The sequence below is a fragment of the Neofelis nebulosa genome, chromosome 11 (genome assembly GCF_028018385.1).
Source record: "Neofelis nebulosa isolate mNeoNeb1 chromosome 11, mNeoNeb1.pri, whole genome shotgun sequence".
NCBI lineage: Eukaryota > Metazoa > Chordata > Mammalia > Carnivora > Felidae > Neofelis > Neofelis nebulosa.
Window position 1 is genome coordinate 70,347,391 of NC_080792.1, and position 23,408 is coordinate 70,370,798.

General features: G+C 54.6%; 1 long non-coding RNA gene across 1 annotated transcript; it reads left to right on the forward strand.

Moving 5' to 3' along the window:
* Positions 1 to 20,113: 20,113 nt before the first annotated feature.
* LOC131489812 (uncharacterized) lies at positions 20,114 to 21,731 on the forward strand. Its single transcript, XR_009250759.1, has 2 exons — positions 20,114 to 20,448; positions 20,773 to 21,731. It is a non-coding gene; the product is annotated as an uncharacterized LOC131489812 (long non-coding RNA).
* The last annotated feature ends 1,677 nt before the right edge of the window (positions 21,732 to 23,408 follow it).

The window sequence follows — 23,408 nt, forward strand, 5'->3', positions numbered from 1 at the left end:
TTTTTTTTAAATATTTATTTTTGAGAGAGAGCACATGAGCATGGGAGGGGCAGAGAAAGAGGGACAGAGGATCTGAAGCTGGGCTCTGCGCTGACAGCAGTGAGCCCGATGTGGGGTTCACCCACAAACCATGAGATCATGACTTGAGCCAAAGGCGGACGCCCAACCGACTGAGCCACCCAGGCGCCCCAAAATGTAAAATAAGTTTTAATATGTCATGACTCCAAATCACCCAAGGTGGGAGATTAAATACAGAACAGTTAAAAAAAATCAAAGGAGAAGAGAGCACAAGAAACAAATTATAACTACGTGAGGTGATGTGTGTGTTAAAGCTCATCATGATGATCATTTTGCAATATAGATATACTTGAAACCATTGTGTCGTATGCCTTAATTGTACATGTTATATCTTAATAGGGCTGGAGAAAATGAAAGAAAGAAAGAAAGAAAGAAAGAAAGAAAGAGGAAGAAAGAAAAGAAAGTAAGAAAGAAAGAAAGAAAGAGAAAGGAAGGAAGGAAGAAAGGAAAGAAAGAATGAAAGGAAGGAAGGAAAAAAGAAAGAAAAGAAAGTAAGAAAGAGAAAAAAGAGAGAAAGAAAGAAAGAGGAAGAGGAAGAGGAAGAAAGAAAGAAAAAAGGGAAGGAAGAAAGAAAGAAAAAGAAAGTAAGAAAGAGAGAAAAGAAAGAGAGAAAGAAATAGAAAGAAAGAAAGAAAAGAAAAGAAAAGAAAAGAGAGAAAGAAATAGAAAGAAAAGAAGGAGAAAGAAAGAGGAAGATGAAGAAAGAAAAAAGGAAGAAAGAAAGAAAGAAAGAAAGAAGGAGAGAAAAGAAAGAGAAAAATAGAAAGGAAGAAAGAGAAAGAAAGAAAAGAAAAGAAAGAGGAAGAAAGAAAGAAAAAAGGGAGAAAAGAAAGAAAGAAACTAAGAAAGAAAGAAAAGAAAGTAAGAGAAAGAAAGAAAGAAAAGAAAGAAAGAAGGAAAGAAAAGAAAGAGAGAAAGAAAGAGAAAAAATAGAAAGGGAGAAAGAAAGAAAGAAAAGAAAGAGGAAGAAAGAAAAAAGGGAGAAAGAAAAGAAAGAAAGAAGAAAGAAAAAGAAAGGAAGAAAGAAAGAAAGAGAGAGAGAAAAGAAAGAAAGAAAGAAAGAAAGAAGAAAAGAAAGAAAGAAGAAAGAAAGAAAGAAGAAAGAAAGAAAGAAAGAAAGAAAGAAAGAAAAGAGAGAAAGAAAGAGAAAAAGTAGAAAGGAAGAAAGAGAGAGAGAGAAAGAAAGAAAGAGGAAGTAAGAAAGAAAAAAGGAAGGGAAGAAAGAAAGAAAGAAAGAAAGAAGAAAGAAAAGAAAAGAAAGAGAGAAAGAAAGAGAAAAAGTAGAAAGGAAGAAAGAGAGAGAGAAAGAAAGAGGAAGAAAGAAAGAAAAAAGGAAGGAAAGAAAGAAAGAAAGAAAGAGAAAGAAAGAAAAGTAAGAAAGAAAAAAGAAAGAGAAAGAAAGAAGAAAAGAAAGAGAAAAGAAAGAAAAAATAGAAAGGAAGAAAAAGAGAAAGAAAGAAAAGAAAGAGGAAGAAAGAAAGAAAAAAGGAAGGGAGAAAGAAAAGAAAGAGAGAGAAAGAAAGAAAGAAAGAAAGAAAGGAAGGAAGGAAGGAGGGAAGGAGGGAGGGAAGGAACGAATGGACAAACGAACGAACGAACCCCAAGGGAAAGAGACAGGTGGACAGAGCACTGCAGAGAGAGGTGTTTCCCCGCACAATGGATTCAGCACGGGGGTGATCCCAGAGCCTTTGTCTATAGGACACGGTGGCAGCAGCGGCCCCGGAGTGTTAATTGTCTGTGAGTTCTAATAGGTGTAATATTCTCAAGTGTTACATGTGCATTAATTAAGTAACACCGCATTTAGCTCCAAATCATGCAGAAGGCGTGTGTGGTGTTTGCACAGGCATAAATATCCGCTGAGTTAGCGAGTGGCTGGCACGATCTTCTCTCTGCCCACGGTGGTCTGAGCAGGCATCTTGGGAGAAATGGGGAGGACTGGAGCCAGCAGGGGGTGCAGGGGGTGCGAAGAGCGTCCCCCAGCCCTCAGGACGGGGGAGGAAGAGGACCGGAAGGTAAGCCACGAATATAGCATAGCTAGGGGGCTGTGAATGCCTGCAGGTGTGACTCCTGGCACGGGCACTGACCTGCCGCGTGGCCTTGGACAAAGGGCTCGGCGTCTCTGAGCCTCAGTTGTCTTCTCTGGAAAACAGAGATGAGGGCGGGACCCGCCTTAGGGGGTCCTTCTGGGAGGCCCGCGGGCTGAAGCGTGGGGAACGCGTGACCCAAAGCGCTTCGTGGCGGGTGTGTGGGGACGATGGCCGGCCACGACCCAGCCTCCTTTCCCGCTCAGATCTGGAAATTCTCCGCGCTGCGGCCTGGCCCTGGGACGCTCCAGGCAGAGCAGAGACCATAGGAAGTGAGAACTTCATCCTGTGCCGCGCAGCGCGGAGCCCTCCACGCGGGAGGAAAGCAGACAGTAGCGAACCAGGAGACGTCGCACCGGGTGGAAACGGGGTAGAATTGTCCCAAGAGGGCGGTACAGATGAGCCGTCTCCTCCTTCTCCTGTCTCCTGCAGGACATGGTTCTGACTTCGTGCCTCTCCTGCTCTGAGCTACAGTCTGTGAAATGGGATGTTAATCTCAGGCCACCCAGAGGTGAACGGATGGCAGCAAAACCCTACTGAAATAAGAGGGATGTTGCCCTTGGCAATGGGGCAGAAGCTGCTAGGCAAGGGGACGTCCCAGAGGTCCTCCCTGTCCCCACAGAGCCCCACTGTGCACGTCAGATCGGCCCTACCTACAGCTCAGTGGGGCCCCCCGCCCCGGCCATACCACCACCCCCGTTACAAGACACAGCACTGTTAAGCCTCTTGCCAAATCCCCTTCTGCAGATGGGGAAACTGAGGCCCCAAGAAGAGAAGTGACTTGCTCAAGGACACCTGGCAATCCGATAACAGCCTGAGGCCCAGAAGCCCTGACCCCTGCCCAGGACCCTCCACCCCATCCCCTTCCAGAAACCTGCACGGTGACCCCCAGCCACAGCTGTGGCCCACACCACCCCACCTCCGGCGACCCAAGCCACGGGGTTGTTTGTCTGTTTTATACACTCTCGTCGCTGTGTTTTTGCTTTTCCTTTTAAGGGCTCAGGATGCAGGAAAACCAACTCAACGTGCATAATTTGGTAATTATTTCTTGCGTTCATCCTCACGGCCGCGCCTGCATACAGATATTGGAATTTGCATAAAACAATCTTGCTACCGGTCCCACGGCTTCCCTGGAAGAAGATGCCCAGGCGGCGGAGGGGAGGAGGTTCAGGTTGGGCCCACCTGTCCCTTCTCTGTCCTATGCCACAAAGGGAAATAAAGGCAGCACGGGGGAAGGGGGGAGGGGGGCTCGGTCCTGGGCACCGGCACCCAGGGGAGACAGAGAAAGGTGGGGACCCGGTGGGGTCTCCGAGGACAGGAGAAACACCCCGTGGCAGGCCGGAACCCTCCCAATTAGCATTCAGCAAGCATCTCGCTCAGAAAGGATTAATGGAGTCTGATGCTTAATATCCTGGAGAACAATTAATTTGCCCACAGTTTTGTCATGGTTGAAAGTCAAATGCTGGAACAGATCGATGCTCGCGCGGCGAGCTTGAGCCCAGAACCTTCGGCGGGAGTAGAATTTTAATTTCCCCTTCCTGGGCACCCCCTCCTCCCCATTCCCAGCACACACTCACTTTCTGATAGTTCTAAAAGCCACTTTATCCGCGTACAGCGTTTCTTGTCCTCACGACAGAAGTCCACTGGGAGCCTTCGGAGGCAAAATCCTCCCCTATTTCCATTGCGGGATGAAAGCCGGCCAGCCCTTCTTGGGGGTCTGACCTCCATTTTCTTCCGATTGTCCTCCCGGGGGCCCCCAGTGCCCGCCCCCGTCCCCGCCAGGGCCCCCGATGTCTCGACATTGTCACCAGGACGCTTGTTTTGAACAGACGCCCGAGCGAGGTGGGACGTGGCAGGGTGTGATGGGGATCTGTTTATTTATTTCCTTGCCGGGTTTTCGCCATGCGTTTATCCCGAGGAGTCGGCTTGGCAAGGAAATTGCAGGCGTGGTGGTGGGCTTGGGAACATGGCAGGCCGACAGGCTCAGAAGGAATGTGGGCTTTGTTTAAAAATCACTTCCAGCCGGGCTGGATGGACAAGGCGGCTTTGGCAATTTGATCCTGGACCGAGGTTTGGAGGCCACAGGTTGGGGACTTTGCGGGGGGGGGGGGGGGGGGGAACGGAGTGCCAGAGGGGAGGTGTCTTAGAAGCCATCTCGTCTGACCGTCCCCCACCCCCCCCTTCCAGCTGGGGAGCCCGCAGCCCAGAGAGGCCAAGGTGGTTGTCCAAGTTCACACGGCAGAGGATGGGAGGTGGGGTCTGCTGACACCAGGGGAGCGTTTAACGATTCCCGGGGTGACCGCTGAAACCCCAAACTCACCTCCTCAAGGTGTGGCCCAGGGCCAGTGCAATGAGCCCCACCTAGAGTTTATTAGAAATGCAGTTTCTGGCCGGCTTTACTGGCATGAGACCTGGGAAGCCCCACAGGGCCCTGTGCTCAGAGGGGTGCCACGCTTGATTTGGTGCTCACCTGCCGATGTCTTCAGATTCTTTCGAACCATGTTTGAACCTGGGGCCCCTCGTTGTCACTTTGCCCTGGGTCCTGGAAATCGACATGGCCAGGCCTGCTGATTCAGAATCTGAATTGCGACCCGACGTCTGAGACGCTCCTGGGAACACTGCCGTTTGAGAAGTGGCTGATTTAGGGGCACCTGGGTGGCTCAGTCGGTGGAGCGTCCACCTTGACCTCAGCTCAGGCCGTGATCTCGCGGTTCATGAGATCGAGCCCGGAGCGTCCACCTTGACCTCAGCTCAGGCCGTGATCTCGCGGTTCATGAGATCGAGCCCCGGGTCGGGCTCCAGGCTGAGTGTTGAGCCTGCCTAAGATCCTCTCTCTCTTTTTCTCCCTCTGCCCCTCCCCTGCTTGTATTCTCTCTGTCTCAAAAATAAAATAAAATAAAATAAAATAAAATAAAATAAAATAAAATAAAATAAAATATAAAAAATAAAAATAGAAGTGGCTGATTGAAATACCCCACTCACCAGCCTCCAGTGCAGAGGGCTGGCCAGTGCCATCATCGGCCAAGAATTACAGCAGAATGAGCAGATGCTACCTGACCTCTCTCCTTCAGGAGGAAAGAGCCAGCCGGCTTCGGACGCCCACGGCCGCCAGGGCTGGGTCACGGCTGCACCTGCCCTTCGGTCGTCAGGGAGGCCAAGGGTTCCATGGCTTCAGAGATTAAAAGTTTGCCTCAACAGAAGCGTTATTTAGAGGCTTCAGGCAGGAAAGGGCTTTGGAGATGAAAAGACTGTCACCCCGTGGACCCCCGCCGCCCCCCCCAGAAACCTCACCCTCAGCCCGGCCCCCACCTCGGATAATCCCCTGCGCCAACTGAATCTCAGGACCCCACCTCCAGGCTCAGGATCGCTGGGGACCCCCCCCACACCCAACTGTATCTCAGTCACTCATGACAACAGTCCTCCCCACCCCCCACCCCACCCCGCCTCCGGCCAACGGCAAATTTCACTATCCTCACTTCCCAGGTGGGAAAACAGAGGCCCAGAGAGGTGAAGGGACAGACCCAAGGTGCGACCCTGGACCCCGTGCTTCCCCACGGTGAAGCCTGGGATGACAGGTGAGTCAGCAACCCATGGTGAGGGGCACATCTGTCTGTTCGAAAGCAGGTGTGCAGAGTGGGAAGGGGCCAGGAGGGGGTTGGAGACCCAGGGGGAGGGGTAAGTCAGGCTATTCTCAGAAGCCCCCTGCTGTGAGCAGCTCACTCATAGGACCAGGGCACTGCTCACGTCACCCCCTTCCTCTGCCCCATACGTCCGGGCGCTACTGGGAAGGGAGAGATGAGGACAGTGAAAAGGGGGCATGGGGTGGGGGGGGGTGAAGGGAGAGGAAGAAGCAAGAGAAGGGGGAGGGGGGAAAGGGGAAGGTGTTTTCCGAACTTAAACTTTCATTCCTCCGTATATTCACATCCTTACAGAAACCATGAGTTACCCTGGCCCCACTCTGCAGAGCTGGAAACTGAGGCCATCTGGCTGGAAACTGGCCCAGCGGGAACTTGGCCTCACGCCCGGCTGCCCCGCTGAAGACATTTCCACTTTGTCACTGCCGACCGCGTGCCAAGGTCCCCGCTGAGAGCTTTGCATAACCCACGAGACGCGCACTGGAAGTAAACCCATTTTACAGGTACAGACGCTATGGCACCAAGAGGGGAAATCCCTTGTTCCAGGTGTGCGGGCTGAGAAGGACCCAGAAAGGCTGAGTTAGGGACAGGTTTATCTTTCTGGGCTGGTATCCGGGCCTCTCGGGGCCAGACAGGCGGTGGGAGGCCAATGATCCAGCCAGTCTGGCCTCTCCTAACTGATCAGACAATTGAGGCCCAGAGAGGGTGAGCGACCTTCCCTGATCACACAGCCAGCCAGATGGAACCTCGTACTTGGCCTAAGGAAGCCAGACCCAGGGTGACCCTGACGTGCATGGGTGTCGGAGGACTGGAGAGCTGGGGTTGGTGGCATCTCCCCAGCCCAGGAGGAGGGATCCAGAAGGTTCCTGCAAACTTTCACCCCTGCACAGGTGATGCCTCAGCCCACACCTGACCTTGGGCTGAACCCCACCACAGAGAGCGCCCCTCCCAGTCTCACGGGGTCAGCTGGAGCCTGCTCCGAGGACACCAAACATCTGGCTGCTGGCTTCCAGAACCATAGACGGGCCTTGGGGAGAGAGGCCCCCTGAGAAGGCCTCTGTCTGGTCTCCCCCAGCAGGCCCCCCAAGCCAGGGTCTGCCCGGACACGTAAGGGAGGAAATTTAAACGAATGCAGGAGAAACCATGCGCTTCTCTGGGAGGCAGGGTGGGCTGACCCCGTTGTCGCCCGAAGTGTGGCCCTGGCGGGACAGGGGTCCCCCCAGTTCCCTCGTCTGCAATTTGGGGGTGCTTCAGATCGGATGGTGTTGACACTACCTGGCACAGACAAGTGCTCAGTCAGCGGCCCCTGCCAGTGTTATTACTTTTAGCTAGAAACGCTCCCCCCGCAGCACAGGCTCTCAGCGCCACTTTACGCACAGCGAGCTCAAGGTCAGAGAGGTCAGTGGAGATCAAACCGCTGGGAAAGAGGCAGCAGGTTGTGGAAAATGAAAGTTCCAATCCCCCCCGTACCCACCCCCCCACTGGCTTGGCTGGGCCCGGGTTCGAATCCCAACCCGACCTCTTGCAGTCTCCTACCCTCGAGTAAATGAATTATGAGACCAAGCGTCAGCTTTCCCATCCTTAAAATGGGACCATGTAAAACCCAGATCATGAAGGTGCCTTTGAGCTGGTCCCTGTACCTGGGTAAGGCCCTTCCGGTTTAACCTGGACTCAGTTTCCTCCACTGTGCAATGGGGAAAATGCTTTGGCCGGGGTCAGGGTACCCCGAAGCCGGTGTGTGGTCTCCGGGTGTGACAGAGGAATCAGAGGCAGGCGGCCTCCTGGCAAGGGCCACATTCCCCAAGGAAGGTCGGAGATGGGGCTGGGCATGGGGGGGGGGGGGAAGGGGAGATGCCATCGATCTTCAGGGTCTGCTCCATGTGCCTGACAATCATTAGCGTCACCCCATTGATGGCAGTCTTTCAGTCATGGAGGCACATCACTTCCCAGCTGCCTCCCCCTGCAACCCTCCTGGATTCCAGCAAGGGAAGAATTAGGAACAAGGCAGGCACTGTACTTTTTTGGCCCCGGGGAAGGAACATCCCCACCGAGTTGTCCCAGAACGCCACGGGGCATCAGGGGAGAGTAGGTTTGGATCCTGCCTTCACCTCCTCCTCGCCGCGTGGCCTCGAGTTCAGCACTGATGCAGGAGCCCGCGTCGTGCAGACCCAGGAAAAACACTCGAGAAACAGGTGTTGTGCTTATTATGGAATCTGTAGGCGACACTCCGCTTCCGTCCCCAGACCCAAGACCCCACCTGTTGTGCTTCTCGTATGTCTCATTCAGAGACTCAGTGGTGGGAGCAGGAGCCCCAGGCTGAGCCTCTTGGGGCAGGGGGCAGAAACAGAAAGAACGTAGTCTCCAGACCCAGCCAGGCCCAGCTTCACATCCCAGCCCTGCCACTCCAGCCATATGGACTCCACTAACCTCTCTGACTCTCCTTCTCCGTCTGGGAGATGCCCGGCACCTCCCCACCTCGTAGAGTTTGGGGAACATAAAGAAGAAACAAGTCACTAATAAGTTAACATGGGAAACATCCCGGTATACAGCAGGAGCTGGATAAATGCTCGTTTTCACCCTTTCGTGCCTGTCAAGCATCTTTTTCTTTGTTAAAACAAATTCCCACCTTCTGTTGGATAGGAAAAGATGTGTTTAACTCACCCATTTCACAGATGTTTCAGACGGGACTTGAGGGGGAGGAGAAGGATCTAGTCCGATGACAGACTGAAATTAGCCCCGGTATCCAGCCAGATCTAAAAGAATCCCATTCCAGAGAGGACAGGTGTTCTGGATTATCTCCCCCATAGTCACACAGGGTCAGACCTGGAAAAGCAGAGAAGGTTCATCTCACATGCAAATTTAGGTGATCGATTGGTAGTGGCTACCTGAAACCCTGGGCTGAGCTAGGTTTTGAAGCAGATGTCGGAAGAGCCTTGTCTTCCCAGGACTATCTCGGTTTACGGCTGTTTTTCAGCTGTCATTATTTTTTTAATGTTTGTTTATTTTGAGAGATAGAGAGAGTACAGGGGAGGGACAGAGAGAGGGAGGGAGAGAGAATCCTGAGCAGGCTCCCCACGGTCAGCACAGAGCCCAACGTGGGGCTCGATCCCACAAACCATGAGATCATGACGTCAGCTGAAATCAAGAGTCAGATGCTCCACTGACTGAGCCACCCAGGTGCCCCTCAGCTGTCGCTCTTAATCATGGCCCTTTTTCATTCTCAGAAGTGTCCTGTTTGCCCAGTAAATCATATGCTACCCCCATTTTTAAGACCACGTCCAGCTCAGTGCAAAGAATTCTGTGATCAATGAGTAAAGTCTGCAAGGATCACAGAAAAGAAAGCGTGGGTACCGATGTCACGGAGCCCCTTTGCTGGGCCCCAGAGTCAGAGCCCGCTCCGGAAAACACTCTGCAGGTACATGTCCTTGGAGGCAGATGCTTCACCAGCCTGATTTCACACTTCTAGAGGACACCCCCTGGAAATGATGCAGTAAAAAAGAGGAGGGGAGAAATGGGGTAAAAAATGAGATAACCATAGCTCATATCATCTGGCCAGGGTTTAGAAAGAAAAATTGCAAATCGGGTGCATTTATAAGACTATAGATGTGAGCAGCTCAGTTTCCCTTGCAAATGGCCACAGAGTGGGCAAGGAACGTGGACCCTGACAGTCTCCTGTAGGTGAGAATGGGACGTGGGGTTCCTCCCAGAAATCTCAAAGGACTCTTGAAGGCCCTGGGTATCCCCTCGGGGGTGGGGGGACCAACTGTCCTCCTCAGAGACCTTGGGAGTTCCCCACTCCCCACGGGCCAGCTGGGCCCATAGCCTCTTCCGTTCTCTGACCACAACCTGACTCTGGAGTCACTAACTTCCCCTCGACAAACCCATGCCAGGCCCCGTGCTAAAACCCTCTTTTCTCGTCATATGAATGCACCATGCTGTGCTTTGACTGTCACCGTGCTGGTTTGGGACCATGCTTTCCATGAACTGAGAGCCTGGCAGGGACACTGAGGTAGGCCCATTCCCGCGAGACCTGGGACCCCTCTGTTGAATGACTTTGGTTCAAGGAGTCTCCATTGGTCTGGCTGAAACTTCCCTAGAACCATGCAGTCACCTGAAACCCTTCCTGCCAAATTGTCCCTCCTTCCCACTCTCCCGTACGGGAGGTCAGACCCACATCGACCCTCCCCACCTCCTCCCTCAGCTCCCTGCTCTTTCTCAGTCCATCTTGGTACCTGCTCCCCAGAAGGTGTGTTTGACAGAATAATGGCATCCCGTAGAGGTCCATGCCTCAGTCCCAAACCTGTGAACAGACTCCCTTACATGGCACAAGGGAGTCTGCAAATATGATTAGGTGAAGGGTCTGGAGATGGGGGGAGGGGGTTTTACCTTGGTTGTTTTCCTTGCCACCCTCCTGTATTCTGTCCTTTCCTCCCTCTTCTCTGTCTGGTCACCTGCATTCACCTGTTCCTCAAATACTTGCACTGCACCTACCATGGGCCAGGCAAAGAATGAAAGAGACACAAACCCAGCCCTCCAAAAGTAGGTGGAAAATTGCATTTCACAAAAAAGAGGAAGAAAGTTGGGGAAAGCTCTCCAGAGAAGGTGAACCAGGCTAAGCCTTGTGTGATGAGTGGGAATGGTCCAGATGACAAGCAGGAGGAAGAGTGTTCTGGGCAGGGGAACATATCTGCAAAGGCTCCATGGAAACAGAGGGGGCATGGTCTTCCTTGGGCTCACCCAGACCCCTGTGCTTCCCCAATCACAGTGGTCTACCTGGGGTATAACTGTTTGTATCGTGATCATCCCCATAGAATGGGGGCTTCTTGAATGCATCGACCCTATTTCAGTCACCCTGGTATGCCCAGTGCATGGAACAAATCCTGGCCCAGACCACTTGATAGGTCAGTTAGGTAAATGAGGGTATGGGTATGTGGGATGGATGGATGTGTGGATGAATGGGTAGATGGGTGAGTAGATGAGTGGGTGGATGGGTGGGGGATGAGTGGATGGATGAGTGGGGGGGATGAGTGGGTGGACAGGTGGGGGGATGGGTAGGTGGATGAATGGGTGGATGGGTGGGGGGATGGGTGAATGGATGAGTGGATGGATGAATGAGGGGGATGAGTGGATGGATGGGTGGGGGGATGGATGGGTGGAGGGATGGGTGAGTGAATGAGTGGGTGGATGGGTGGGGGGATGAGTGGATGGATGAGTTGGGGGGATGAGTGGGTGGATGGGTGGGTGGATGGGTGGGTGGATGAATGGGGGGATGGGTGTGTCGATGAATGGGTGGATGGGTGGGGGGATGAGTGGATGGATGAGTGGGTGGATGGGTGGGGGGATGAGTGGATGGATGAGTGGGTGGATGGGTGGGGGGATAGGTGGGTGGATGAATGGGTGGATGGGTGGGGGGATGGGTGGGGGAATGGGGGAATGGATGAATAGGTGGATGGGTGGGGGGATGAGTGGATGGATGAATGGGGGGAAGGGTGGGTGGATGAATGGGGGAAGGGTGGGTGGATGAATGGGGGGATGCGTGGGGGGATGGGTGAGTGGATGGGTGGGTGGATGAATGGGGGAATGGGTGAGGGGATGAGTGGATGGGTAGTCAGAGAGATGTATGGATAGATGCATGGATGAATGGATAGATGGGTAAGTGATGGACAGATAGATGGGTGAGTGGATGGGTGGGTGGGTGTGTGTGTGGATGAATGGGTGGATGGGTGGGGTGATGGGTGGGGGAATGGGTGAATGGATGAATGGGTGGATGGGTGGGTGGATAAATGGGTGGATGAGTGAGGGATGGGTGAGTGAATGAGTGGGTGGATGGGTGGGTGGATGAATGGGTGGATGGGTGAGGGGATGAGTGGATGGGTAGTCAGGGAGATGTATGGATAGATGCATGGATGAATGGATAGATGGGTAAGTGATGGACAGATAGATGGGTGAGTGGATGGGTGGGTGGGTGGATTGTCAGAAGGCTGGGTGGGTAGATAATTGGATGGGTAGATGGGTAAATGATGGGTAGATGCAAAAGTAAATAGGTGAGTGAGGTAACGATAGAGGGGACATCCAAGAAACCACTTAGTGAGTGATGAACACTTCAAGGATTTGCTGGTGAGAGAGAACTCCATCTTCTCTCCAAATAGATGTCTCTAGAGCCCCAGCACTTCTCTGGGGGATTCCACAGACGGCTGAAGCATGAACAAGCATGGCTCCCCACCTTTTATATGGTCCCAACCCCCACCCCAACGGGACAGAAATCCCCTCCCCTTCTGGGAAACACAGACAGCCTGGCCCTGGTGGTTGGATGCAAACCGCCAACCCAAATAGGTTTCACCAAGTCTGATCAGTGATGCTCGTGGTGTAGCTACTCATGCAACCATCAACTCATGCACTCAATCAGTCAGCCATCCACCCATCCATCCATCCATCCATCCATCCAACCAGCTGATGTTTACTCAGTGCCTGCTACGTACCAGGTACAGTACTTGGTGCTGGGTGCCCCAGAAATCCCATTTGGAACCCCAAGATGTCCTTAGGGGCCCATAGGTCAGCTTGCCAATTACCCAGCATGGGAAAAGAGACCCAGAGAGGGGAAGGGAATGGGGGCTTGCTCTCCCACCCCCTCACCTCCAGCATCCTTCTGCCTTCCAGCCTCACAGGGCAGAAGCTCAGCTCTCTGCTGCTCTAGCCACCCTGTTGGCCACTTGCCTTAAGCATTTAGCACATTCACAGCCCTCCCACCTAGTTCACACCAAGGTGTGAATGACTGAGCCCTCCTACCCCCTGGGCTGTTTTCCATTGAAAATGAAAGCTGCTGTACCCAGGGCCTCTCTGGAAGAGCCCTCCCTCTTGGATTTCAGAAGGAGAAACTTAATTAAGGGAAAATTGGAGACAAGATCTGGCTGGGGGTTGGGGGGGACATAATGGAGTTGGGGCGGGGTGTAGACTCTGGAAAGTCTCCTTTGCATAACAGCTGGTTTGAAGAGCGCTGTCCTGGGTCAGGCACCCTCGTGTCCAGCTCGTGCTCCGGTACACAGCACTGGCCCGTTTACACAGGGTGCCAGGGCAGACACCCACATCCCATCCTGCAGTGAGGGGACCGTCCCAAAGCCAAGGCCAACTGTTGTCCTCTTGCGAGTATTGCCACTGATCAGTACCACATGTGCGAAGCCCTTCCTCCCAGAAAGACCCTCAGCCTGGCAGGAGAGACCTCTGGAGTCCAAAGTTTGGGAAAGAGGAAGAGAAAGGAAGGGCCAAAGAGATCCGAGGGCCCACGTTGCAAAGGGCCCTGTTAGCCACCCCCGCAGACGAGATCTCCTTCACTCCCCGTGACAGCTCTGGGGAGTTGTTGGCCATGATGCCGTGAGGACCCCAGAGATCTAGAGCGAGAAGTCACTTGTCCAGGTACTGAATCAGTGGTTACCAGCCATGTGGGTTCTGTAGGTCCTCCAAAGCGCCACATTCCTTCCTGCCTCTGGGCGTTTGCCCCTGCTGTTCTCCCTTTCTGGCACCCTCTTTCCACCCCACTCCACCCTACCCTGATGCCTAGTTAACTGCTTCCCAGCTGTCAGGTTTTATCTCCTGTGTCACCTCCTCCGGGAAGCCCACCCTAACCACCCCGCTGCACTGGCTCCCCCGCCATACCCGCGTAGGAGCCATCGATGGTGCACCCTGCCATACCCTCCTGACCCACCCGGTTCAGCACATTCGAGTGGACGCTAGCTTGCCTGTGGCCAGCGTCTCCCCGCTTTCCTGCTTCGGGGTTTGCTCAAAGCTGAGACGCGTTCTCCACTGTCCCTCAGAGAATCCCCAGTGGTGTTCCGCCTCCACCACCCACAGTAGTAACTAGATCAATGTCACAGGCTTCATGGGGGTTGTCTTCCTTCTGTGAGCCTCCACTGCTGCTTCCTGCAACCGCCTCCAGATAGATGTCCTGTTCCCGAGCCTGTGCCTCGGGTCCTGCTTTCCTGGAGGTCCCCAGTAAGACGTTCTGTGAGCCAGCTTTTTCTCCCCGGTTAGACCTGCCAGTTCTAGAAGGCAGAGTCTGGACACACTTGGGTCACGACAGCATCCCAGGACCTCCAAACATTCTTGGAAGGAAGGGAGAGAGAGGGCAGAGGAGGGGAGGGGAGAGGGAGAAGGGAGAGGAGGGGAGGAAGAGGGACGGGGTGGGGGGAAAAAGCAGAGAGGAAGGGACAGAGGGACCGAGGGAGGAAGGGAGGCTGGGGTTGCTGGTCTTGAACCCAGCTGCGTCTTGCTTCAGATCCCATCCTCCCCAGATACACGTCGTGTAGACAAACGAAGCCCCTTGGTGGACGTCCTCCCTCGTGCTGGTCTAGTCACCATTCTGTCTAATTCTGGCTCCTACGTCCCCCGCTCGCTACCCCTCCACACACACATGCAATGAATTATATCCTCAGGAGGAGGTCCTGCCTGGGTATAGGGGGCGGGGGCGGGGGGGGAAGCCCGTGATAGAAAACTCCACCAGCCACTTTTTTCCCTTTTTGTCCCCATGAGCAGGTGCACAATGTAATCCCTGATTTTCAAGATCCGATTAAACTGTCATAGACACGGCACAATCACAATAACTCCTCCGCCTCGGCGAGGCCCAAATTATTACAGGCCTGTGCACACCCAGAGCCGCTGCAGATAAGGGTCTGTCAACGTTTCCATTACTGGGCCCCGTTCGGGAGATTTGTTTATTTAAATTGGATGCATCGGGTGCTCCGAGCGATGGATGGGCTGGCAGTGTGGGTGGCGGCCGGGTGAAGGCAATGTCGCCTTTGCGCTGCCACTTGTTGACGTCGTGCGTGGCTCAGGTTCACCGGGACGTGCCCTGGGGACTTCCGGCAGGTGGGGCAGGCGGTCAGACGCTGCTGATGTCCGGCCCGCTGGAGTGAACCGGGATGAGAGGGAGGTCATGGGAAAGATGAGGTGACATTGGGGATGCAGGCGAGTGCCATACCCAAGCTGGTCGTGATGTTGGAAGGGAGTCAGGGTGAGGGGCAGAAAGGTAAAGCGGAAAAAGGAACTAACAGACTGAATGTGTCCCATTTGTAAAAATAACTCCGTGCTATTTGGGGTGTGATAGGCATAGACTTGAGCTGGATTTCGCCAGTGGCTTCCCATTGACCATAGACTCAAATCCAAACTCTTGGCTGTGGTCTTTGAGACACCGTGTGATAGAGCCTCACGTCTGCCCACACCCCCCGTCTCACTCGCTTTGCTCCAGCCACAGGGCCAGTCAGGTCCTTAAATACGCCAAGCCTTTGTGCCACAGGGCCTTTGCACAGGCTAACCTCTTCACCCAAAATGCCCTCTCCCAGCTGGCACCCTCTCTGTCCTTCAAGCCTCAGTATAAACCACCTCCTATGAAGGTGACCTTGCACCCCGCCACCCATCCCCCATTTAGTTACTCTTACAAACATCGCGCCCTTAGCCAACAGGGCGTAATTATGTACTTGAGTGTTTGTTTATTTGTTTACTATCTGGAGAGGACATATGTTGTTTTGTCTTCCCACCCGCCCTTCTTCGGAGAAATCTCAGGCTGTCCTTGTACGTGGTTCTGGCCCGGCTGCCAGTCGCCGGCTCGGCCCTCTCCCCTCTCCCGCATCCACACTGGCCCCAGGAACGGAGGTTTGATCCAGGCCTGGACGACCGAACACCCCACCCCCCTAAAACAGGGACTGGTCCCAGGTAAACACAGGGGGCCCAAACTAAGACAATCCATGTCCACAAAGCAGAGGGCGCATGGTGGTTTTAGTACCTATCAGCCAATTCTCTGACCCTGCTCGTTCCCGACAAAAGATGGAATCCAATCCTCCCGTTGAACTTGGACAGCCTTTTGTGAACGCCGCAGCGAACAGAACGTGCTGGAAGGCTAGCAGCACTTCTGCCTGGCTGTCTCCTGGGACCCTCATCCTGAGGACCCGGCCACCACGTTGTGAGGAAGGCCGAGGCACACGGAGAGGCCGCAGGTTGGGTATTCCAGTCCCAGGTGAGGTCCCAGCCCCCCGCCAGCGTGAGCCGTCAGGCGCGGGAACGAAGGAGGCTTCGAGTGGTTCCGTCCCCCGGCCTCTGGGTCGCTGTAGGTGATGCCGAGTGGAGCAGAGACCAGCTGTGTCGCTGAGCCCGGCCCGACGTGCAGATCTGAGAACAGGATCCAGTTTTAGGCCACTCAGCCTGGGAGCGCTTTGTTATAGAACAACGGAAGAGGGTGTCCTGGCGGGGGGACTCCGGGCAGCCCCTTGGCCCGCCACCTGCAGGGTGACACCGCATGGGGATGAGCGATAGGGGGCTGGAGGGACAGAGGCGGGGCTCCTCTAGCAGTCCCGCGAGGCCACCCCAGGGCCTGCCTCGTGAATGGCTTCAGCCTGTCCCCTCCGTCCGCAGGCAAGTCCGGGAAGGCTGCTTCTGTCTCCGACACCCACGGCTTTCTGGCTGAATTCACCGTATCCCCCCTGGACACGCGCCCTGGAAGGCAGGTCCCGCCTCTATTGCGGCCCCGTCACCCCCACCGCAGCTGCACAGGGCGGCAGGATTTGGCGTTAGAGATTGCTTCTGGGAGGGAAGCAGCTCGCGGATCCTCTCCACCACCCCGATCTTGGGTGGAAGTGACTGGGAAGGCTCAGGGGCCCCTGCGGGTGCCTGGGGATACATCCAGGAGGGGCATTTGAACACGGACGATAATCTGGAAACTCAGGATCCTGGGGAAGCCAGGAAGGGCACCGTGGTGGGCGGGGGGCGGGGGGGGGGGGGTCAGTGTGACAGACATCATTGGCCGATGACCAAAGCGATAATTAGTGGCATGGGAGTGAGGGTCGGGAGGGAAGGGACACAGCAGAGAGTCTGGCGTGGGCACGGTTGTGCACTGATGGGTAGCTGTGCAGATGGGGACAGCGACCGGCCAGCATGCACCTCCACACTCACCATCCAGGCGCATTTCGGGGGCATCCTGTGACTCCCCACCCGGGGCTCCTGTCGGGCCACCGGCACTGGGTCAGGTGGGAGGTGCCAGGAGTTAGTGCCCCGGGCGCAGTCACCTGCCGGTGCTGGACAGGACCCGGAGAATACGTACCCCAGCTCCCTCACCCCCCCCCCCCCCCCCCCGTCAGGGTGGATAGTTTTGAGCGACATGGTTTACGGCCGGCTCCCAGGCCCCCTGGTGAGACCCGGGCCCCACCGGCTCCAAGTGGTAACCTGCCTGTGAAAGCACCTTGGGTTGGTTCCTGGCCCTCCCCCGCTTCCCCACTCCCCTCCAGGGCCTCCGGGACAACCCCCCCGACCCCACCCCTCCCCCCCACACAAAAATTCCCCTTGCCATCACGTCCTCGCCTTGGGGTCTGTTTCACGGGGAGCCCAGGCTCGGAGGTACTTTAAGGAGGGCTCCCTCTCCTCCCATCCCGTGTAAACCATTGCACCAGGATGGAGTCCGGGCCGGGGCTCCCGGGCACGTGCTCCCGGGGACTCCCGGAACTTCCCACTTGCCTCTGCGAGCGCTTGTTTCACACGGGACTGCGGGCGCGGTGAGGCGGGGCCGCCACCGCTGTGCCAAGCTCGCTCCCCCACCCCCCGTGTCCCCAGCACCTGCCAAGGAGCCCAGGCGTGGTCCTGGAAAGATCTGTCGACGGAGGCAAGGGAGGCTCGTTTCCTGGGGTCCTCTCGGGCCGCATTGCAGCCTCCTTACAGACAGACGTTTGAGGACCCAGAAGAGTTGAGCTCACATCCCCAAGGTCCTTAAATACGCCAAGCTTTTGTGCCACAGGGCCTTTGCACAGGCTAACCTCTTCACCCAAAATGCCCTCTCCCAGCTGGCACCCTCTCTGTCCTTCAAGCCTCAGTATAAACCACCTCCTATGCCACCTCGCAGCACCAGTTATCCATGGTGCGTAACAAACGGCCCCCAAACACAGCGGCTTGCGACACGGCTTACCTTACAGGTCCCATAGAGCAGACACCGCAGTTCTTCGTGGGTTGTCGGACCGAGGCCACCGTCAGCTCCTTGCCGTGCGGGCCTCTCCGACATGGCAGCTTGCTTCGTCCCAGCGTGCAAGCTGAGAGGCCGGGAGCGAGGGAGAGAGCAAGCAAGAAGGAAGCCATTGCCGCCGGGGGTGCGATCTCAGAAGGGACACCTCGTCACCACGCCGCCGTTCCCTTCTTGAGGAACGAGTCCCTGGGTGCAGCTCATACTCCACGACGGGATATGCCAGGGCCCGAATGTACTGGAAGGCGGGGACCCCGGGGAGCCACAGCCGAAGCTGGCAGTGTCGGTCCCCCGGGTGTAAGGATGAGAACCCGGGATTCAAACCCAGTTTCTTCCCAGAGCCACGCAATCTCTCTGGAGAAGGGATGTGGGGACAGACCTCAGGCAGCCTCGGAGACCAAGTAAAGGGGCAGCATTTTCAAGACGTGTGGGCTTGGGTTCTGGAGAAACGTAAACACCAGTCAGCTGATCCGAGGAACCTGCCCGCGGCTGGCTGCTCCTCCTCTTCCGGAAGCATCCCTGCCCCGGCCTTTGGGGAGGCTAACTGTGTGCTGATCGTTGGGGAACAGGAGCAGATTGAACGGAGGCAAGAGAGACACAGAAAGCCGTGTTTGCATCAGGACGGAGTAAGCCATGCACCCATTTGTTCCTGAAGTCTCAGGCGCGAGACCAGAGCGGACATTGACATCAAACTATAGGCTTGCCACGCCACCTTCTTCGGGACTTATAATTATGACTACGGCCAATTTCCCCTCTCTGGACCTCTTCTTCTTCATCTATGAAATGACATGGACTCTGGGATGCTGTACCGTCAACCTGGAGGGTCCTCTGGAAGCTTAGCAAACTCCTACTCAATCCTCAAGACCCCAACTAAAATGTCCTTTCCTCCTCTGACTTCATGTAACAGAAGGTAGCTCTCATGTCTTGTGATTCCCCTATGATAATAAGAAAGGCTGATATTGATTGGATGCCTTCTCTGTCGCAGGTCGTGTTCTAGAAGCATCACACAATTTAAATAGTTTAATCCTCACATTGACCTATGAGACACATAGTCCTGTGGTCTCCATTTTGCAGATGAGGAAATGAGTCTGTGAGAGATTGAATGAGATCACCCAACGGATAGGCTCGAATGCCACCAAAATCCCTGAGTCTTCCCCTCCCCCTGTCGCCCTCCCCCAGCCCCGAGGCCCACCCTCACTCCTAGGGTCTCTGTTTGTCACACTTTCCCCTTCAACAGGCAGAGTCCTGGGATGGGAGGAGGGGGGCATCCTGGATGTGGGCCGCTGGGACACTCTATGGCACTCGTCAGACCCGGCAGGGCACAAGCTGGGGCCCAGAGCACCGAGGAGAGAGCACAGGTAGGGGTGGGGTGATGGGCGGGGACCCACAGGGAGAGAAGAAGATGAGAGAGAAGGAATGGTCTGGGGGAGGACAGAGGTGGGAGGGGGGACATATGGCACTGGCGACAAAGGACAGGAACAGAGACAGGAGGGCAGAGAGGGACCGAGGCAGAGAGAGACGGAGAAGGGAAGCTGCACAAAGAGACGCAGGGGTAGCAAAAAAGGCAACAGAGACCCCGAAGCCGAGAGGGACACTGGAGGGAGGCCGGTGACTCAGAGGCCCGGCCGGAGGGGACGGGACCAAGGCCGACAGGGGGACAGGGCCGGGCAGACGCCCCCCACCCCTGCCGCCTCCCCACCCTGACTGTTCCTTCCTGCACAAACACAGGCTTTGTTGGCCAAACAAATCTGGGCGGAGTCCTGGGCTGGGATCCCTTTGCAGAGACACCCCGATCTAAATCATTCCACATTTTTCCCTCCTCCCCGCTGGATCTTGGCAGTCTGGCTCGAACGTGAGCAGCTACATCCTCCCTCACAGGGCAGGGGGCGGGCGGGGAGGGGGGTGCAGAGCTCCCCCGCCCCCCCAAGTCTGGAAAAATAAAGTGTTCCTCGGCGTCTTTCCTTGCTCTCTCTCTCTCTCTCCCTCTCTTTCCTATCATGGCCAACCCCATCACATGTCCCAGGCAATTTTTTTTTTTTTAAGGAAAACAAGTCTTTCGAGACAGAGGTGACCCCGGTGGTGATAAGTGACCGAGTTCACCTGAGAGTGTTATCAGCTCTCCATAGCTGCCCGGGCCTCAGATTTCTCATTTCGATGAGGAGGCCGGGGAAATTGGATGCAACCTGACATCCCCCCTCTGATGAGCTTCCTGGAGCCCAGCCCGCAAGGGCAAGTGCAGGGAGGGAGGCGGGGTGTGGTGGGGGGGGGTACCCTCCCCTCTCCTCCCCTCTCCTCCCCTCTCTTCCCCTCCCCTCCTCTCCCCGGGACTGGCCGTGAAGGATTTTCCCCTGTGACTTTGTCTGTTCGCTTCCTCCTCTTCCTGAGGTTTTGTGCCCGGCCCGGACATCATCCCCCTCGCTCAGTTTTAGCCGGGACCTTCCTGGGCGAGGATGAGACGCCCGCTCCGGCCAGCTCAGCCGCCAGAATAATCCGTACAGTGGACCCGCCACTTCTTCTGGGCTCAGAGGCCTTCCATCCATTCCCTCTCTTCAATCTTTCAGCATCACATTTGGGGTCGGCAAACTCCTGCCGTAAGGGGCCAGAGAGGACCTGTTTCCAGCTCTGGTGGCCACCAGGTCTCCGTCGCAGCCCTGAACAACATGTAAATAAATGTGTGGCTGTGCTCCAAGGGACTTTCTGGACAGACGTGGGCTGTGGGTGGGATTCGGCCCGCGAGCTGTGGTTTGCAACCCCCCCCCCCCCCCCGATGTCTCAGCTGCCTGGCTACTCAAGGTGAAGCCCACGAACCCGCGACATCAGTGAGCCCGGGGAGCCTGTTAGAAACGCAGAATCTCAGGCGCCTCCCTAGACCCCCTGTGTCAGAGCCTTTAACACAGTCCCCTGCAGTGGGTGTGCGGGGGGCGCGCGCAGGGGAGCCTGAGAAGGGCCGGCCTGTGCATATGGTGGCTCACTCTCTTTCCCGTAGGAGGTGCCGCGTTGCCTGGCTGATGAGGAAGCTGAGGCTCACAGAGAGGCCAGGTGCCCAAGGTCACGGGCCAGGATTGCACCAAGTTCAGAGCCTTGACCTCCACGTCCTACGGGCATCAAACGGACACAGGTCTCTCAGAAATCCACACAGATGCCACCTCGGTCTGTATGGGGAGAACCCTCTTGCCCCCCACCCCACCACCATGTCCCCATCTCCGGCCAGGGGGGTGGCTTTTCCCGTCTGCTGGGGAGACGGTGCGGGGAATCTGTCGCTTGCCTTGCTCTCTATCTGCCGGGGGCTTCTCTGCTGAGGGGAGGGGGTGCCGCAGAAGCCCAGGGCTTGCCCTCTGTCTGGCACCTGCACCCCCCACTCCCCAGCTCCCTGTGTCCCCTCCCATCTTCTCCAGCCCTCGGCCCCTCTCTCTGAGAACCACAGACACTCATTGATCCAGACGCTTGAAAACATGTGGTCAGAGCTGTGGACAAGGGATCCACGGTGCGTCACGCCTTGTCCCCCACCGGCTGGGTGTGGGATCCTCGATTCATTATCAGACCTCCCCTGGGCACACACCATGTGCCAGGCTCCGGGCCAGAAGCGGACGTGAACAAGAGGGCTCAGCGCTAAACCAGAAGGCGGGGGACCGAGGCCCGGCTGGGCGGAGAAGCCAACATCTCAGACCCACGGGGAGCCAGACGAAGGAGGCTGTGCGTAGCATGACTCAAGGAGAGCATTCCTGCACCTCCTGGAAGAGGCGGCTGTGGCACGAGGCAACATTCCAACAGGCAGCAGAGCGGGGAGACACCCTGCAGCATTTGAAGGGCCTGGAATGCCAAGGAGAAAAACCTGAAGGCCTTGGCATGAGCCTGACACCATGTGGGTCTGGGTCGGGGCCCTGCCTCTTGCAAGCTGGATGGCTTTGGGTCACAGTCAGCACTCAATAAAGAATACTGCTGTTATTGCCATTATTATTATTACAGTAGTATCATTGTTGTTGACAGTATTCTTCTGCTAGACTAACCACTTCAAGGGAAGTAGACGCTCCCCTGTTTCTGCCAACTCGGAGCAGCTCAGATCAAAGAAATTACCTGTTCCTTATTTTATCCGTCAGGATGAAGATTGATGGAGAAAGAAGTCAAGTAACAGTAGCTTCAACAAGATTGATGGTTCTTTCTCACTGCCATAACAGAAGTCCAGGGGGAGGCAGTCCACTTTCGGTATACAACCTTTTCCTCATGGCCCAATATGGCTGCTTGAGCACCGGCCATCATGTTCACCTTGCAGCCAGCCAGAAGCAAGCAAGGAGGAAGAAGAGGCACAGGGGTACCTACCAGCTGTGTTTCAAAGAGGTTTCCTTGCAGCTGTTCTCTGCTTACATCTCAGTGACCAAAACTTAGTCACCCGGCTACACCTAGCTATAAGGGAGGTTGAGAAAGATAGTCTTTATTTTGGAAGGTCACGAACCCGGTGAAAAATTGGGAGTTTCATTAGTAAGAAAGAACAAACACGTTCAGGGCAAGCAACTCCTGGTCTCCACTCCCCAGTATTTTGGGGGTGGTCTCCCAGGGCAGCCTGGGGACCCACCTACTGGAGGATTATCTTTGGAGGAAGCCAGACCTGGTGAGGAGGAGCCCACACACACTTTCCCATAGTGCTCTGCAGCGTCCCTCCATCCTCAGGCTGCGGACGAGATGAAGAGTCCAGGTTCAGAGCAAGGAGTCCCTCCAAGGTCATTCAGCTGGCCAGGGACAGCAGGTGGGTTCTGGGAGGCCACACTCGGACCACTTCCCAACATAGCTCACCTTGAGCTGTTGAGAATGTGTTCCTTCTCTTTCTGTCTTTCTTGTCTCCACTTTTTGTCTGTTCCTCTGGCTGTTTCTCTCTCCCCTCCACCTACAGACACACACACACACACACACACACATATATATATATATATATATATATATATTCATATACATATACGTATGCGTATATGTATACGTGCATATGCATATGCATGCACATACATACACATATACACGTACATGTACATATGCATATATATACATTTACATGTACACATACATATACATATGTGCATACATATACGCATATGTATACACATACATATACACCTACACGTACATATACATATGCACGTACATGTACACGTACATATACACATACATATGCACATACATATATGTATACATATACATGCAAATGCATGTGCATGCACATACATACACATATACATGCACACGTACATATACACAATACATGTACACGTACACATACACATACACATATATACACGAACACATATGTATACATACACACATACATGTACACATACACAGACATGTATATGTACAAATACATATATGCATATGCATACACATGCACGTACACGTACACGTATGTATACACATACACATACGTATACCTACACACATACATGTACACGTACATATACACATACATAGACATATACATGTACATGTACACATACATATATGTATACATATACGCATATGAACACATGCATATACATGTTCACATACATATACATATACGCATACATATACATGTACATATACGCACGCAGGTACATATGCACGTACATGTGTGCATACATGTATGTGTGTGTGATT